Raw genomic sequence first — 19999 nt, 5'->3', positions numbered from 1 at the left:
CCCCCCGGTGGGCGTGGTTTTCAGGTTGTGACGCGCTGCGCTCTGTCTCTATAGGTGTGTTCGACATCGGCTGTGGCTGGATGTAACCGATCGGCGAGATTAGCCGCGTGCAGGCGGGGAGGAGCTGAAAACGGAGACGTGAAGTCGGACGCGCCGTGGTTCCCGTAGTTTGCTGCATTTACGGCAGGCATGGCTGATCACGTGCCGTTTGCTTGCTTAATTGCATTAAACATGATTTGTAAGATGTAAACTACATAAAAAGTGAATTATACTGTTTTGAATGTCCGTGTATGAGCATGAGTGGAACTGAAGAGGCTTACAGCATCTGTTTTTACAAGAATAAAGTTCAACATAAGCATATATTATTTAAATACCAATGTAGTGCGGTCTACATTTTTTATCCATTTTATTTTGATGAAGATGACACAATATAACATCGCGACTACATGAAAATATCTTTAACTGTTATAAAAATACAGATTTGTGAGCATTTGTGGAACTAAGGGCGTAAAAATACACACGAAACACACGTGATTGTTGTCATGTGGTGAATCCGACCAGTCGTGAAACAGCTGTGTCGTCATTACAGCCCGTGCAGCTCCTCTTCGCGAACTGCACTGGCTAACTCAGGCGGCTGATCTCGAACTGCTCTCGCGGTACTTAAAAACCATATGACACAGTCACGTGCCTGCAGCGCCAGCTTAAGTCGGACAAAAATACTAACCGGAATGCACTGCTTCAAGTCAGCCGCCGATCGGTCTGCGCAGCGCCGCATGAAGTCGAACACACCTTATGGTTTTACTGCGGCGCTGCACAGACCGTTTGACATCAAGTATCGCGAGAGCAGACTATCCGTATTTTTTATTATGCATTAAAAACTTGTACAGAACAAGACAATATATGAATTATAGTACACAATATCGTGGGTTACATTAGCATAAATATAAAGAAAGTTAAGCTAGCTTAAATAATTGACACCACTATAGAGTCCTACAAGCAGCAGAGTTATTTTGGGTTCCTCAAGAAATGTAAATATATATCAAGATCTTTCTTAAAAATGAAAAAAGAAGTTGTTTTCTTAAAGAATTTACATATGTGAATATAAAATTTAGCAAGGAGAAGCAGCAAGTTAAGAATAAACTTAAAATGATAAAGGTCTAATCTCAAAGTTTCACCAAATAACACAATATTTTGGTTTATACAGAAATTTAAAGATAGATATTTTCTAACAAAATTTAAAAAGTCAACCCAAAATATTTTGCAATACACACATTTCCAAAATGAATGAATGATTAATCAACCTGATGACAAAAGGTGCACAAGGGGAAGATATTATTATTAAATTTAGCAAAGTTATAATTAACCGGGTAGCAATTGTGAATACTTTTAAAATAAATCTTAACAACTTTATTAGGTAAAAAAAAATTCTGAAGGAGCCAGAAATCTTCCCATAATATATTATCAAATATGTTATTCCAAAATCTTACACAAGCAGGTAAAGATAGATCTCTGTAGAATTGAGCAATTTTTTGTTTAATAATCTACTGAAAGGATTTTGATCAACAAATAGATTGTCAAATATAAGTGAAAAGCATAAAGGACCTTTAGGCCCATGGGGTTGACTAAAGGTTTCATACAATCAGGAATTGCCCCCAAAACAATGTCATATTCTCTTGGGGGGACTGGAAAAGAGAAATCTTGCAAAAAAATTTCATAAGAGAGTAAGACACCCCTCTCATCTAACAGTTGACTCAATGAAAGTATATTTTTATGAAACCAATTATTTAAGCAAAGACTTATTTTTATATTTTATATTTTGATTGTTCCAGATAACATAGTTATGTGGAGAAAATGTATAATTATATATCAGGGACCAGCATATTAAAATATGAAAACTTATTTCAGAAGACATGATTCCTTTCATATAAAAAAACAATCTTTTAGGAACTCTACACATCTTCCACATCCCTTTCACACCCTCAGAGACCCTAAAGGGATCTACATCTTACTTCCCAAAATTCTAGCCCAAATCATTACTCTGTCACCTCTCCCTAATGTTAGTCTTGTTTGATCATAGTGGCTTCAGTGTATTGAAATGTCTTCTTGTATTCTGAGCTCACAGCAAATGTTTCATTTCATTTTTGCAAGCTTTGCTTGGGGTTGAAATACAGCTTTATGCACTGAAGGATCCCATATTGAAAGATTCCAGAGACACCAGCAGGTGTCTTGCTTCTTAATGGTGGCTTTTTATTGCTACCTTTCCTTATAAAGCCTTTTGTACTGTGAATCACTTATGAATCTTATAATAGTTCAATGAATATAAATTTGTAACAAGGTAGCAAGAAAGAAGGGCGGGGGAATGTGAAAGCGATCTCTAATCCCAGTACAGATTGATAATAAGCCGCACTTATTTAAAGGACAGGCGAAGGCGCAGGGCAGCTGGGGTCCTGTTAGCATTTGCCTGTTGCTCAGCTTGTGGCCGTGTGGGATCGGGAGTCCCCGTGTATCTTTCTATGTATGAGACGGTAAGCGTTTATTACGGATACTGTTTAATTGCCCTTTTAGGTATGTGTGTTGGATGTATGCTTATCTGGTTTAAAAGTGCCCGGATAGGGGTTTTTGGTTACTTACCTGTGTGAATGTAAGTTCTGGTGTGGATGTAGCCATTAGTATTATGATAAAGCGTAGGCATCTGTGAATGAATGCACCATATCGGATGAATTTGTACAAGTGGTGATGAGTATTTTATTGTGTTTTAGAATGTGATAGTTTGAAGCTCAGGACCATCGTGTATATGATTTTTGCTCTGCTAAGGTATGTTTTGTTTATTTCTTTTGTTTGTGTTATTGGGATGTTTTATGTATAAAAATGATTTATTTCATGTAGAATGTGGGTGTTTGATGTTCTGGACCGTCATGTGTCTGGTTGGTTTCGCCCTGTTAAGGTATGTTTATTTTTTAGTTTTGTTTATTTGAATGTGACTAGCACTCATGAAATTATCTATTTTGTTATAGGTTGTTGGATGATAGTGACTAGTCGCTGTTCTCTTTAGTTTTTTTGTTATTTACTTTATTTATAAAACGGACTGCTCGCAGTTATGAATGTTTGTTAATTCCCTAGCCAGCTTGTGTTTTGTTTTCTTTTGAATCATTTAGGTTGAGTTATTTGGTTTGATTGCTGGCTAGGGGATTTTATTATTTTCTTTTTTCTTCCTTTTTATAAGTGTATTTTTTGGGTTTTCCCCTTATACCCTTTGGTTATACCTCTCGGGTAGCTTCCCACCATTTTATGTGGGTAATCCGTGGCAGGGATATATAAGAGCCATAATGTATTTGTGCCTCATGGTGTGGTATATTAATTTGATTTGAGTGGGTATCACTAATGATTTATGGTGGCTTTATCTGGTTAAGGTTGCTGTGGTTTGAAGTGTGCAGTGTAATTACTCCTCCCTGTGGTAATCTTTACTATTCCTTGCCCGTTGATGTATACCCGCTGACGGTGGCTACCCTTGTGGGCTGTTTCCGGTCCGGGTGGATGACCCAATTTATTTTAATACTTTGTTAAATAAAGTATAATGTATTTTTCTACTATTTTATGCTTGCTGTAGTGACTTTTTTGTATGCATCTCCATTCAGCTCCATTAGGGGTGCTACACTTTGGCGTAGTCGGCAGGGTTGATTATTTTGTGTTTTGGGGAGCAGTTCAGTTGTTCTTTTGTTGTTTTTTTTGTTTTGAATCTAGAGAACAGCGGCTAGAAGGATCAGTCTCTTCTGCATCGTCGTCTGGTGGTCGCTTGGTGCGCTTTCAGAATGGATGACGAGTTGCAACGACTACGGGCCCAAGTGGAGCAGCTTACGTTGGAAAATCAAAGACTTTTGGGCCCAAGTCAAGGCAGGGATGCAGGGGAGGGACAAGCTAGTGGGGGGGAGGGACAAGCTAGTGGGGGGGAGGGACAAGCTAGTGGGGGGGAGGTTGCCTCCTCCCGTAGAGAACAAGCTGTGTATCTTCCCAGAGAACGTAAATGTCCCAAGTTTTCTGGATCTTCAGTCGCCGGGGCACTGTCTGTGGAAGAATGGATTGAGGAGGCTCAGAGTTGTATCAGGTCAAGGTACATGTCTGAATGGGATAAAGCTCTCTTTCTTTTTGATCACTTAGAAGGGGAGGCCCGTAATGAAATTAAATATCGGCCTCGGGGGGTAAGGGAAAATTCACAACAAATCTTTGATGTTTTAAAAGAAGTGTATGGATGTTCAAAATCATATGTGTACTGGCAGCAAAAGTTTTTTGATCGGAAGCAGAGGGATGGGGAGTCATTATATGAGTTTTCACATGCCCTTTTGGCTTTAATGGAAAGGGTGGAGCAGTGCAAGCCAGGTGCTATACCCAATACCGAGACTGTTGTGAGAGATCAATTTTGTGAAAATGTGCGTGACCATATGCTTCGCAGGGAGCTGAAAAAGCTGGTACGAAGTAGCGAGACTATGTCGCTCTTAGAGATACGACGGGAGGCCATTCAGTGGGTTGATGAAGGACAACCTAACAGAGATAAGCAGGTACGCCCTACCCCATATACTTATGAGACGCATGTTACACCTAGTTGTGAAGCCCTTTGTGTTCAGCCTCCTACAGAGCTGACAGAACTTAAGAATATAGTCCTGAAACAACAAGCGCAGTTGGATTTGTTGGTGAAGCACCTGCTGCTAATAAACCTTCTGGTCAGAATAACCGATTTAAACGTGCACCTGATGGTAGACCAATCTGTATTAAATGTAATCGACCTGGGCATATTGCTCGCTACTGTAATACTGTTCTTGATACTCTTGAGGGGGAACTAGTTCGAGAACCCTCTAGGTTGCCGGAAAACTTGTAACCCCCAGCGTATTGAGCCATACGCTGGGAGGGAAGGTAGAGGGCTCCTGTGCAGATTCTTCTGTTTACGATCGGTTAGTAGGACCATGTCCTGCTTTAAGTGTGAAGATGGATAATGTAAATGTCCCATGTCTATTGGACACCGGTTCTATGGTCACAACAGTGACCGAGAGTTTTTTCAATAAATATCTTTCTCATGTAAAAAAGCAGGATTGTGAGTGGCTTGGGTTAAAAGCTGCTAATGGACTTGATATCCCTTATATAGGTTATGTGGAATTAGATGTGAATGTTTTAAATCAGTGCATTCCAAGACGGGGTATCTTGATTGTAAAAGATCCTATAAATGCAACATTACAAACTCGTAAGATGATCACTCCAGGTATTTTGGGGATGAATGTTCTGAGAGAGTGTTATCAGAGTCTTTTTGATCAATATGGGGCTAGTTTATTCCGGACCCCGCTAATACAATCGGCCACTCCAGGGTTTCGGCGTGCACTTCGGCAGTGCGAGAAAACTGAGGCGGTTCTTAATTCAACAACTGCATTTAAGGTAAAAGTTTTAGGAGATCATCCTGTTTGTATTGCTGCTGGAACTCTTTCTATGGTACCTGTGACATGCCCCCAGCTCCCCTTAGTAGAATTTTTGTTAGAGCCTTTGGGCCCAGAGGAGGGTACACTCCCTGAGGGGTTACTTGTTTCTCCAGCCCTTCTACAAGCAGAGTATGGTACATTATATGCTCCTATTACTAATGTTAGTTCTTTGGATGTTTGGCTTTTTCCACGGAGAGTAGTCGGTACAGTACAGGTGGCTTCAGTGGAGGTAGAGGCCCCAGACTCTCTGGCCTTTTCGGTTAATCAGACTACCTCAGAACGTGTGGCTTTTATAGCCACTCAACAGGTTTCGATAGACAACACTGTAGAAAGCTTGGAGTTTCCTTCATTTGAAGGGTTAACCGAAGAACAAGTTATGCAAGCAAAGGCTCTGCTTCTTAAGTACTCTCATTTGTTTTCTAAAGAAGAGGGAGACATAGGGTGTACTGAGCTGATTGTCCATGAGATTCCATTACAGGATGATATTCCTGTTCGCCAGCCTTACCGTCGCCTTCCTCCATCACAGTATGAGTTAGTAAAAAAACACATTAAACAGCTGTTGGATAGTCAAATTGTTAGGGAAAGTAGTAGTCCTTACTCTTCCCCTATTGTTGTTGTGACTAAGAAAGATGGAAGTATACGGTTGTGTGTCGACTACAGGCAACTAAATGCAAAAACACGTAAGGATGCCTACCCACTTCCTAGAATTGAGGAGTCACTGGACGCATTGTCAGGTGCAAAGTGGTTTTCCAATCTCGACTTAGCCAGTGGCTATAATCAGGTGCCGGTCGCGGAGAAAGATAGGTTCAAAACAGCCTTTTGTACACCTTTTGGCCTATTTGAATTTAACCGTATGCCATTTGGTCTCTGTAATGCGCCCGGTACATTTCAGCGCTTGATGGAGCGCATGTTTGGTGACCAGCGGTACCATTCAGTGTTGCTTTATCTTGACGACGTGGTTGTGTTTTCCTCTTCTATTAGTCAGTATCTGGTTCGATTGGAGGAGGTGTTTTCCCGACTTGAACGACAAGGGTTGAAAATCAAGTTGTCTAAGTGTAATTTTTTTCAGGAACAGGTTAAGTACCTGGGGCACGTGGTGTCTGCTCAGGGAGTGGCAACCGATCCCGATAAGGTGAGGTTGGTACGGGAGTGGAGACGCCCTACGCATTTGGCAGAATTACGATCGTTTCTCGGGTTTGCCAGTTATTACCGTCGCGTTGTTAAGGGCTTTGCTTCTTTGGCTGCGCCACTGCATAAGCTGGTAAAACGGAAGAGTGGGTCTAAACCGAAGGGTAAAACCCCAAAGCTACCACTAGTGTCAGAGTGGAATGAGGTGTGCGAGAATGCCTTTGAATCCCTGAAACAGTGTTTGATTACAGCCCCAGTCCTGGCCTATGCTGACTTCACTAGGCCTTTTGTGTTGGAGGTTGATGCCAGCTATGGAGGGCTGGGAGCTGTACTTTCTCAGGAGCATAATGGAAAACTCAGGCCTATTTCGTATGCCAGTCGGGGTCTGAGGCCCACCGAAAGAAACATGGATAACTATAGCTCCATGAAGCTCGAACTTTTGGCAGTGAAATGGTCAGTAACTGAAAAGTTTCGAGAATACTTATTAGGGAGTAAAATTCAGGATTTTTGGGACCCATGTGTTTACAGGGTGGTCAGAGGTCCTTGTGGACAGGGGGCTGTATATTCTGTTAGACCGGTATCAGGAGATGGCCCAGTTAGGACAGTACATCGGTCAGAGTTGAGGAGCGCTATACGAGAATCAAGTATGGATACATCCGACTTGCCAATCGAACCAGATGCTGCTGATTTAGCTTCGAGTTCATCAACAGATGAGGATGAGATGTCCAGGGAGCCTCTTGTGGTGTTGTTGGAAGATCAAGTAGAGTATGTGGATCACCAAGATGAACCAGGGACTAACATTGACCCCGTAGGTGCTAGGGAAGAGGTAGAGCAGCCACAAAGTCCGGCTCCCTTACGGCGGTCAGTTAGGACTTCTGCCGGTTGTCATTCTAATCCCTACAGGTTGCCACGTTCTGTGGTAGCAGAGCAGTCAAATAATAGTGAAGAAAGGTAGGATTTGTGTTTTTGTTTGTCATTGGGGCAATGACAAGAATTCTAGGGGGTGGATTGTAACAAGGTAGCAAGAAAGAAGGGCGGGGGAATGTGAAAGCGATCTCTAATCCCAGTACAGATTGATAATAAGCCGCACTTTTCTTTTTATTTATTTCTTTTGTTTGTGTTATTGGGATGTTTTATGTATGAAAATGATTTATTTCATGTAGAATGTGGGTGTTTGATGTCCTGGACCGTCATGTGTCTGGTTGGTTTCGCTCTGTTAAGGTATGTTTATTTTTTAGTTTTGTTTATTTGAATGTGACTGGCACTCATGAAATTATCTGTTTTGTTATAGGTTGTTGGATGATAGTGACTAGTCGCTGTTCTCTTTAGTTTTTTTGTTATTTACTTTACTTATAAAACGGACTGCTCCCAGTTATGAATGTTTGTTAATTCCCTAGCCAGCTTGTGTTTTGTTTTCTTTTGAATCATTTAGGTTGAGTTATTTGGTTTGACTGCTGGCTAGGGGATTAAATTTTTCTTTTTTTCCTTTTTATAAGTGTTTTTTTTTTCCTTGTACCCTTTGGTTATACCTCAAGGGTAGCTTCCCACCATTTTATTTGGGTAGTCCGTGGCAGGGATTATAAGAGCCATAATGTATTTGTGCCTCATGGTGTGGTATATTAATTTGATTTGAGTGGGTATCACTAATGATTTATGGTGGCTTTATCTGGTTAAGGTTGCTGTGGTTTGAAGTGTGCAGTGTAATTACTCCTCCCTGTGGTAATCTTTACTATTCCTTGCCCGTTGATGTATACCCGCTGACGGTGGCTACCCTTGTGGGCTGTTTCCGGTCCGGGTGGATGACCCAATTTATTTTAATACTTTGTTAAATAAAGTATAATGTATTTTTCTACTATTTTATGCTTGCTGTAGTGACTTTCTTGTATGCATCTCCATTCAGCTCCATTAGGGGTGCTACAAATTGTTATAGGAAATACATTGCTTTTTTAAGATAATGCACACTTTTTTGTCTTTAAAAAGATTTTTTTCATACCCATATTTTAAGAACTACAACTTGTTTAATAATTTGGAACAGCATATTTTGCATATTTTTTATAAGTATTAAAGGATCTTTTGACATTTTTATTTTATTTAAATATAACAACATTTGCAAACTTACTGACTGTATTGGGAAAATAAACAAAAATTGCATGTGCATAATAATTTGGAACGCGGTGTAGTGCAGCTTGTTAAAAAGAACAATAAATTATAGCATAAATTGGATTTTGGTAAGGCCAATTAATTTGTTCACCGCATTCATTTGTCAGACAGTCAACCTTTTAGGCTTCCATACCCACTGGGCAATGTAAGGTTGGAGTGACGTCTTTATCATGTAATTTTTGGACGTCCAAATTCAGTACATCGCATGGATTGTTTTGTAACGCCAGGTGACGTCTTTTTTTGACGTCTACTGCACGTCTAAAAATTCATGTCTGTGGGACCTCTGTGTAAGGGATACAGACACTGTAAGGTTTTGTTCTGTGTTATGTTGTGTTTTGGACTTTTATTTTGACATCCTGTTCTTTTCCGGCTTTTATTTTGATACCATGCCATGTCACACTTCACTTCCCACTTCCTGTTTGTCTTGTATAAAGCCACCTCAGTCCTGTTAATCATGGCTGATTATTACATTCGTAAGCACAGCCTGTTATCTGTTTATCTGTTAACCTGTTTCCTGTGATCTGTTATCTGTTTCTGTAATCTGCCTGTGTTTGACCCGTGCCTGTTTTGGATTTTGTGATTCTTCTCTGCCTGCCCTGACCTATTGCCTGTTTTGGATATTGATTGTAGTGATGGGCAGAGCGAGGCTTCGTGAAACACTGAAACAGTTGAATCAATTGTGTCGAGGCTTCGAAACATGGTTCGAAACCGCCTCCACAGTGACATCTAGTGGTCAATCGCACGTATTACCATAGAGCAGCCTTGACAAGGTTTTAGACGAGCGCTGACAAATTGTATCCCACCTGTTGATTGATTAACACAAGTTATCAGGTGGGAGAGTGGATAGTGTCCTCGACTCTCATGTAAAAAAAAACCTTGGATCGAACCCTGGAAAATGCGTTACTATTACCGTTTTCACAATGAAGTTACATATTTTTTGTTGTTGTTTTAACATCTGTTTGACAACTACATGAGCTTTTAGGCTCATTATTGTCAATAACTGTAAGATGGTCTATTTAATAAATAAATTGAATAGAGATAAATACCACATAAACAATAAGAAATTAATAAAATATATCAAGCCACCATGTCACATATAAATATCTGCTGTGTGTGGAAGGAATTAGCCTACTTCTTTTTTTACAGATAATTTCTCCAGCCTTTAAAAAACTCCTCTCACAAAAACCCACAAGGTCAATATGCGTTTATTTCACTTTTATACAGATGTGCGATTGTGTTGTCTGTTCCCGACCGTGCCAATCAAAGGCTGATTCGGCAGAACACACCTGATGAAACAGGCTGTTTACACTTGGCATTAACATGTGTTTTCGTCGATCGGATCACAAGTGGACGACGTTAATGCCAGGTGTAAACGGTGTTCAAAACGTTTTGAGCTCGTCCACTTTCGACCACTTTCAACCACATCCAGAGGTGGTCGAAACCACTTTCGATCGGATCGCTTTGGAGTTGTGGAACGCACATGTTGTTGAATGCGTTGGAACAGCCACACGCGACCGCCTTCTCTCCGCCCATTTAACTAATCTGAGGTATTAAACACAAGTTTTACGTCTTTTTTTGACTTCTGGCGTGAACGTTCGGTGAACAGCGCTATTTTTAGCCTTTCATTGATAAAACTAAGCGGCTGATCTCCGTAGTTTCGTTTTGAAAGCGTGTGAAAGTTGCGCGATCCTATTTCATCAATTGCGCTGAAAATTCAAAGAAAGCTCTTATATACTCATGTACAAAACACTGTGCAGCATGTTTACTTGCTAAACAAGCAGTGGACACTGACATTATATTAGATCGCGTCCATATAAACTCATAATTACTCCCGCTCGGGTTTGAATGACAGCAGAGAGACTCGCCCACCGTCTCACAGACAACCCCCTCATAGTATTCAGCACAGAAGCGGTCGAAAGTGGAGAAAAGAGACGGATTTAAATACCAGGTGTAAACGTAATGTGTCTCTCTCGTCCACTTGTGATCCGATCGATGAAAACACATCTTAATACCAAGTGTAAACAGCCCCACTTATGCTGCGTCCGAAACCGCCTACTACATACTATATAGTACGCGAAAAGCAGTAGGCGAGGCGAGTAGTATGTCCGAATACATAGTATTCGAAAAACAGTATGCGAAAAGTACCCGGATGACCTACTACTTCCGATTAGATTTTGCAGTGTGCATACGATGGACGCTTCACTATCCCATGATGCCCCGGACGAGGAGTTATCCAACGAAGAAGAAGAGGCACGCTGCTGTTTTCGCGTGAGAAATGACATGACGTGATGACGACGTATGTCACGTGATGTAGCAACATGGCGGATGTAGTACGTCCGAATCTCATTCATACTACCAGGATTCATACTATACAGTACCTACTGTTTTAACGCCAAGTAAGTAGATACTTCATCTAATTCAGTACCTACTATACAGTATGCGGTTTCGGACGCAGCCTTAGTGAAACACTTCGAGGCTTCATTTGGTCATAGTCACGTGACATGGGTGTTTTGAATCACGCTTCGGATCAGTGTTTCGACACATCTGCGCGTCGGGATCTTCGCAAAGCTTCGGAACGACTGTTTCGCGTCAGCCATCCCTAATTGATTGTGGATTACCTTTTGGATTTGTTTGCTGGCCCTTATTGGGATTTAACTACAATAAACCTTTTCGCACATGGATTCATCTTTCCCTCGCTTTCTTTAAAGGAACCCCGTTACAGACACAAATCCTGGACAATCATTGCAACACAGAAACAGTTCAGTCACTTCCTGCAAGCTGTGGGATTCGAACGAGCAACCTCTGGGTTACAAATAAGTCTCTCTAAAACTTAAATGGATGACTGCTTCACCAATCACTATTACATCGGTCTTACCCTATACACTTTTTACAATACATTTGTAAATTTGTGTTTTTTCATGTTAAATTGTTAGTATGGTCATACTCTTTGAATATAACAAACCAATTGCAGAGTTTTTATTGTAAATTAAGATGAATTTGCATGTAATTCAAGAAAACTGAAAAATACAGTATAAATAATATAGATTATGTATATGTATTAATCCTGTTGATGCAACAATGTTGATTTTTTTAAATAAACACATACCGTACACTCACTGGACACTTTATTAGGTATACCATGTCCAACTGCTTGTTAACACAAAATTCTAATCAACCAATCACATGGCAGCAACTCAATGCATTTAGGCATGTAGACATGGTCAAGACGATCTGCTGCAGTTCAAACCGAGCGTCAGAATGGGGAAGAAATGTGATTTAAGTGACTTTGAAAGTGACATGGTTGTTGGTGCCAGACGGGCTGGTCTGAGTATTTCAGAAACTGCTGATCTACTGGGAATTTCACACACAACCATCTCAAGGGTTTTTCAGAGAATGTTCTGAAAAAGAGAAAATATCTAGTGAGTATCAGTTCTGTGGGCGCAAATGCCTTGTTGATGCCAGACGTCAGAGGAGAATGGCCAGACTGGTTCCACCTGATAAAAAGGCAATAGTAACTCAAATAACCAACCGAGATATACAGAAGAGCATCTCTGAATGCACAACACATCGAACCTTGAGTCAGATGGGCTACAGCAGCAGAAGACCACACTGGGTGTCATTCCTGACAGCTAAGAACAGGAAACTAAGGCTACAATTCACACAGGCTCACCAAAATTGGACAATAGAAGATTAGAAAAATGTTGCCTGGTCTGGTGAGTCTCGATTTCTGTTGAGACATTCAGATGGTAGAGTCAGAATCTGGTGTCAACAACATGAAAGCATGGATCCATCCTGCCTTGTATCAACGGTTCAGGCTGGTGTATGTTTTCTTGGCACACTTTGGGCCCATTAGTACCAATTGAGGATCATATCAATGCCACGGCCTACCTGAGAATTGTTTCTGACCATCAGGCTTGTGCACAATTCAGAATTTAATTGAGAATGACTCCTTAATTCCAATTCAATTCCCGAATTCGAACTGAATTTGAATCGATGTCAAAAACAGGATCTAGAATTACAATCCGAACTCGAACTAAAGGAAGCAGAACTGAAATTCAATAGAAATTCAAAGAAATTCATAAACACATTATACAGTAAGTGAAGTGTTAAAAATGAAGCTTTCAGTTTATGTCAGATATGATTGCATTACATATTCTATAAATTAAATTAGTTTGAACTACAGATTACATTAACAGGAAATGCTTTCCCCCAGCAATTAATGTTAAAAACTCACATAACAAATAATTAAGTTTGATTTTTTTGTAATTGTATTTTTGTGGAACACGATGGAACATGACTTTATTTCCTAGAATGCTTTAACCAAGTATTTGAAATGGTTGCCAAACTATTTTTCAAAGTAACTTTCCTAACACTGAATGTATGTGAGATTCTTTCTGTTGTGTGACTGTGGAATTTCTTTGAATTGCCATGAATTTAATTCCACATCCTGTCATTCGAATTTGAATTCAAATTCAACTTCCTGTAGGGTGGAGTCAATTCAAATTCCAATTCATGAATTGAATGGTGGCCAATTCTGAAATTCTGAATTGTGCACAAACCTGCTGACCATGTCCATTCCTTTATGACCACAGTGTACACATCCACTGATGGCTACTTCCAGCAGGATAATGCGCCATGTCATAAAACGCAAATCATCTCAGACTGGTTTCTTGAACATGAAAATGAGTTCACTGTACTAAAATGGCCTTCACAGTCACCAGATCTCAACCCAATAGAGCATCTTTTGGATGTGGTGGAACGGGAGCTTTGTGCCCTGGATGTGCAGCTGACAAATCTGCAGCAACTGCGTGATGTTATCATGTCAATATGGACCAAAATCTCTGAGGAATGTTTCCAGTACCTTGTTGAATCTGTGCCACGAAGGATTAAGGCAGTTCTGAAGGAAAAAGGGGGTCCACCCGGTACTAGTAAGGTGTACTTAATAAAGTGGCTGGTGAGTGTATATGCCTAATCATGTAATATATATACATATAGGCCTGTCATAGACGTCCAAATGACGTCCAAAAAAATTACCCAGTTTAAAGGTCAAATGTTGACTGTAAATATGACGTCCAAGTAGGGTCATGGTTGGATGTCCAAATAGTGGACCTAGTTTGGACGTCGAATAGATGGGCCAACGGACAGACATGATCTGCACATCTATCCGACATCCAGTTTTTAGTGGGTATCGCCGTGTTCTCCCATTTCACTTCACATCAGAAGTTAAGGAGTGTGCTTTTTGAAATGGAGGAGCAAGGTATCATATGTAAGTCTCACAGTGAGTGGGCTTTATCATTTGTTGTGGAAGAAAAATGGAGATCTCAGGAACTGTGTGAACTGGATTATGGGGGGCGCTGTGCGACAAAGCGACTCTCGACACGATCAGGCTCTTTGTTTGTTTGTTTTACACGTTGCGTTGTGTTTTATAGTGTGTTTTAACGTTTGACGAAATGTCAACAATAACAGTCTTACAATTAGTGTGCATTTGGCTCGCGATTGTGAGCTTTTATCGCGTAAATTGACTTTTTTTGGGATCTGATGTTCCGTTTACCGCTAGCCCAGGCAGGCTCGCTTACACACGGACTCAGCTGCTGGAGCTGAGCCGGCTTAACTTGGAGCCATCGCAATTATCCCTCTCTACAACACTGATTCCTTTGGAGTTAATACGTGGCAGTAAACGGAGGCGAATACGGAGGAAGCGAGGGTCTAGAGGAGGCATTCGTAACAGATTGAGGAGAAGAGGAAGCAGATTACCGCTACCTGCAATCACCTTGTCAAACGTACGATCATTGCGGAACAAGGCTGACGAGCTGTCTACACTTTTGAGATCGGACTCGGATTACAGGCAAACAAGCTTATTCTGCTTTACAGAAACATGGCTTTCTGAAGATATGGATTTTGAGTTGGATGGCTTTAACATCATACGCTTTGACAGGGATGTACGGAAAACACGGAAGTCGATTGGTGGCGGGCTCTGCATAGCTGTCAACAACAAGTGGGCTAATAACTTCACGGTGAGAGAGACTGAGTGTTGCAAGCACTTTGAAATAATGACTGTGTCCTTCAGACCTTACTATTTACCCCGAGAATTCTCACAGATCACGGTGATTTTAGTATATGTACCAGGACCTGATTTTACACTTGCTGCTGAACATATAGCGAACAGTTACAATAGGGCTGTCAATCAAGTTGGTGAACAACCTGTATTTTTGTTGGGGGATTTTAACAAGTGTGACGTTACCACGCATTTACCTAATCTGGAGCAATATGTTACAGTCCCGACTAGAATGCATAATAGACTGGATTTGTGCTGCTATGGCAATATTTCGAATGCGTACATATCAAAATCCCGTCCTCCTATTGGTCGTTCTGACCATAAGGTTATTCTGTTGTTGCCAAAGTACAGATCAAAACTCAAGAGGGAAGTACCATTGAAAAAAATAATCAATGTGTGAAACGAAGAGACTTCAGAAACACTAAAAGGATGTTTTGAGTTGACTGACTGGGGTCTGTTTTTTGAGGATTGTGGGAATGATTTTAATCTTCTGACTGATGTAATAACTTCTTACATCTTATTCTGTGAGGATGTTGTAACTCCTACCAAACAAATAATAATACATCCAAATAATAAGTTGTGGGTCACTAAGGACATGAAAACCTGTCTAGTTAGAAAAAAGAAGGCTTTCTTAGAAGGTGATACACTGCTAGTGCGGGAGTTACAGAAAGAATTTAGAAGGAAGGCTAAGATGGCAAAAATTCATTACAAGGAAAAAGTGGAACAGAAATTAACCGCTGGGAATGCGAGAGAGGCATGGCAGGGGTTAAACATCATGATGGGGAGAACATCTAAACCTGTAGCGATTAACTGTCAAGACGCTGCCTCTTTTGCAGAGCAATTAAATCACTTCTTTAGTAGGTTTGATAAAGGCAGTACATCAGCCAGCTGGAATCCACCTAGCCCCAATCTATCCCACCAGACAATCATCATTGAGGAGCAAATGGTCGCATCTATCCTGAGGCGAGTGAACCCACACAAAGCCCCTGGCCCTGACAGGCTCAGAGGTAAAGTGCTTAAAGATTGCTCCACTCAGTTAAGTGGGGTATTCAACAAGCTCTTTCAGGGCCTCCTGGATTCAAGCGGTGTTCCTCACCAGTGGAAAGAGTCAACTGTCATCCCGATTCCTAAAAAGACATATGCCAAAGACCCCAAGGATTTTAGGCCAGTGGCCCTGACATCGCTGCTATGTAAATGTATGGAACGAGTGGTAGGTAACCACCTTTCCAGCTATGTGTCAGAAAGACTAGACCCACTCCAGTTCGCTTACAAAGCTAAACGTGGAGTGGAGGATGCAACTTTAACTCTCCTGGACACTGTAACCAAACAGCTGGACTCATCACATACCCACACTAGGATTTTATTCATGGACTTTTCATCTGCTTTTAATACTGGACATATATATACACTTTTGCACCACCTAGATGAGCTTCAGGTCCACCCAACACTGATTTTATGGATTAAGAACTTTTTACAGGACAGACCACAACAGGTGTGTGTGAATGGTTTCAATCCTAGGAAACAGATTTTAAATACTGGACTCCCCCAGGGATGTGTTTTATCTCCTTTTCTTTTTTCTGTTTACACAAATAATATCTCATGTAACAGGGAAGGAATGACCCTTTTAAAGTATGCCGATGATATGGCCTTAGTAGCCCACCTGTCTGACGCGAAGGCACTGTCTGACTACCATAGACAGATAACAATCTGGTCACAACATTCCAAAACATCTCTTTAGACCTTAATATCGATAAAACCAAAGAGCTGTGCTACCAGAGTAGGGAAAGAGTACACAGCACATGTTTCAACCACTCAGTATCAATGGCAAGCCAGTTGAACAAGTTAATGTTTTTAAATACCTTGGAACAGAGATTGATACATCCATGTCCTTCTCACAGCAAGTAGACACTGTGTATAAAAAAGCCCAGCAGCGTCTACATCTGCTGCGGAAACTCAGAGATTATAATGTGAGTAAGGACATTTTAATCAGGGTTTATCAATCACTCATTGAATCTTTACTAACTTTTAATATTTCAGCCTGGTATAATGTCCTTACCGTTAAGTATAAAACAAAACTTGCACGTATAATAAACCAAGCCAGCAAGATAATAGGCTTCCCTCAACCCCCCTTAACAGAACTTCACAGACGGTCAGTGTTGAGGATAGCCACTACAATCACACAGGACCCAACACATCCACTTAATCAATCATTTCTGTTATTACCATCAGGTAGACGTTATAGGGTCCCACTTGCAAGAAAAAATATATACAAAAAATCTTTTATTCCTACAGCCATTACTATATTAAATGATTATTTATAGACTAAACATATTTTTGTATTTTGCACATGTATGTTGTAGAGTGAAATTGTTTACTGTCTATTTGTTCTTGTATATGTTTTTACTGTTTTAATGTTATTTGAGCCTGTCTTGTCAAAGACAAATTTCTGTCACTTGGGACAGACAATAAAGTTTTCCTTATCCTTATCCTTATCCTTATCGATGGCTGAACGCTAGTACTGTCAGGGATGCCCACCCCTTGCCTCATCAGGCAGATTGTCTGCCGGCTTTGCTTTGTTTATAGTCGCGCTTTGGTCCGCAAAATCAATCCGCATAAAATTGGGTTAATAGTACAACCCAAACTGTTGGGTTAAAATAACCCAATGTTGTTTTTGTCCATCGTTGACTCAATGTTGAGTTACAAAACAACCCAATCTAGCCTATAAGGTTATAACTTTGTTGTGATTTAAACTTTTTTGCTACTTACATTTTCAAAACTTTAAACTCACTGCATCTGTAACTCGATCAGTCATTTATTCAAACCTGTTATTTTACATTCCTTAATGTTTCATAAGTTCTGACATGTGATGATAACTTGCTGTGATTAAATGAACAAAAATGCCACAGAATGATCTTTTTAAATCTTTTAATTCATGACATACAGTTTGAATGATTTATTATCCCAAAAGCTTTTACTGTAATATCTTTTGACCAGAATATTTATTCACATGGGAAAGAATTCAGAAGAATAAATCTGATCTCATATATACTGCAGTTTATATAACCCTGTTAATTAACCCATGTCTGGATAACTATTGAACAGTTTGGTTAAAAATAAACCAATGCTACAGTGCAAAACATTTTTCTTAACAAAATTAATCTTTGTCTTATGTGTCCTGATAAACCAGTTTGAGTTGTTGTCCTGAGTTCACTGGAAATTTTCAAGAAAAACACTCCCACATTCTTTATATATAAATGAAGAGTCAAGGGAATTTTAGTTGCAGTGCTTCACAAGACTGAAGATCTACAAACAACATCATTTTAAAGGTAAGTTAGTAAATAATAGATCTGAAATACTAACTTAAATTTAATCAGATTAATTATACGGCACGCATGTCTTTATATATTGTGGAACAGCTTTATCTTTAATTCGAGTAAACATTATCATGCTATAGATTTGATAACATTATGCGACGTCAAAACATTTATTTTCATTCAGAGCTGTATTCATTTTTGACTCTTGTATTGTATTGTAATCGGCATTAATATATCGTAATACACATTAGTTAAAGCAATACATGGGCTGGCTTCAGGTTATATTTGTAATTTGGTCACAGTGTCCACATATCACAACCATCCACTCCACTGGTTCTCTTATTTTGTACCAGCTTAGCTCTAAACTCAAAACTATGGTTGCGGTCGTTCTCTTGTTGTTTCAGGTTGTGTAATTCTTTACATTTTTCTATAGGAATGCTCAATTTTTTGATTGTTTTAATAAATTATTCAAAACAAATCTTTTTAACGATGCTTTTAACTTATTATAATTCCTGTTGCCATTGTTTATTGTGTTGTCATTATGGGGTAGTGTTGTTTCTTTTTATTGTTGCTTTTACTGTTGTAGCTCCTTGATTGAAAGGCACAATGCAAATAAAAGGTATTAATAGTAAATTTATTCCTTAAATGAGATAACTTTGATTACATATACGGCTGACAAATGAGCCCTCGCAATACAATCTCATTGTAAGTTGTTTGTATTTTACAAGGCGTTTAAGTCGCATGAACATTTGTACGTTTTTGTAAGATTTGCTTTTGCCCTGTGACGTTTAAGGGGTTTAGGGATGTGATATCATTGTTTTTTATAGTAATTGTACATTTTGTATAATTTGATACCTTGCAAAATAATTTCTGTGAGATCAGGACTCTGGAGGACACAGCATTTATACATGAGATGCAGCTGGACAGGCCCTGTATTTACACACAATTTTAAATAAAAAACTTGATCACGTTAGTTGCAAACTTACTTAATTTCTTAACCTGAAGTTAAATACAAAAATATTATTTTGAAATGAGTAATAACTTAAATAAATAACTGTGACTTTTTGAAATATATTTATTTATTGAAAGTGTTTAAGTGTGTGTGACAATCTCAAGTGTGCATTCTTACAATAACAAACAAACAAATGAATAATGTTCCAATTGGAAAAGTATTCGTTTTTTATTTTATTTAAGACTAGTATTATTATTGAACCTGACACGCTATTATTAGGATATGATGACATATTAGTACCTGATTTAGGATTTTGATTATATTTAATCAATTTACTAAATTTTAGTTTTTTACAACTTTAAATTTTACACAATATTTAAAGTTTAAAAAAGTTTCACCATAAATTAAATAATGAATTAAAGTTTTGGCAGAGTATTTACAGTAACGGTTCATGGTCATTTACAGGTGATTTTTCTGTAGTTTTAAAGCACACTGTGAGTGTTTATAGGTACCAAAAAGGGTCCTGAAAAAGTTGAAACAGCACCATCTGCTGTTTTGGATTGCATGGTCACATTTGTGAATCTCTGCTGTAAAACACAGTACATATTTGTAACACCTCTCATTTTCTCTCAAATTGCTTTTTGTATTTGCAAAGCATTTTCTGTTTGTTTGCAAGTCGAGTTTTTCCTTTTCAAAGCAGATTGAGTTTGTTTGCAAAATGCTGGATTTGTTTGTATAATTTTGGCACAAAATTCGCTCTATAACATTGATGAATTTATATTTAAATGCACAAAGTGACTGAATTTGATGGTTTACTTTGTGGCATATAGTAAATAATTTTTAACAAAAAAGGTTATATTATATATTAGTATATTATTAATTTAGCAAAATAACAAGTAGGGTGTGATTAAACAGCTTTTTAACATTTAAG

The 19999-nt window shown here is 39.2% G+C and overlaps 1 long non-coding RNA gene and 1 pseudogene across 2 annotated transcripts; both read left to right on the top strand.

Annotated features, from left to right (window-relative positions):
* Positions 1-19999, top strand: part of LOC129437111 (protein NLRC3-like) — a 433660-nt pseudogene that overhangs the window by 128409 nt on the left and 285252 nt on the right.
* Positions 2333-8509, top strand: LOC141361755 (uncharacterized). Of its 2 annotated transcripts, none has more exons than XR_012367934.1 (4): positions 2333-2525; positions 2760-2814; positions 2887-2944; positions 8488-8509. It is a non-coding gene; the product is annotated as an uncharacterized lncRNA (long non-coding RNA). The 2 variants fall into 2 exon arrangements; XR_012367933.1 differs by lacking the exon at positions 8488-8509 and adding an exon at positions 3411-3590.

This window comes from Misgurnus anguillicaudatus, chromosome 24, assembly GCF_027580225.2.
Source record: "Misgurnus anguillicaudatus chromosome 24, ASM2758022v2, whole genome shotgun sequence".
NCBI classification, from domain to species: domain Eukaryota; kingdom Metazoa; phylum Chordata; class Actinopteri; order Cypriniformes; family Cobitidae; genus Misgurnus; species Misgurnus anguillicaudatus.
This window is presented reverse-complemented; position numbering and strand designations above follow the sequence as displayed.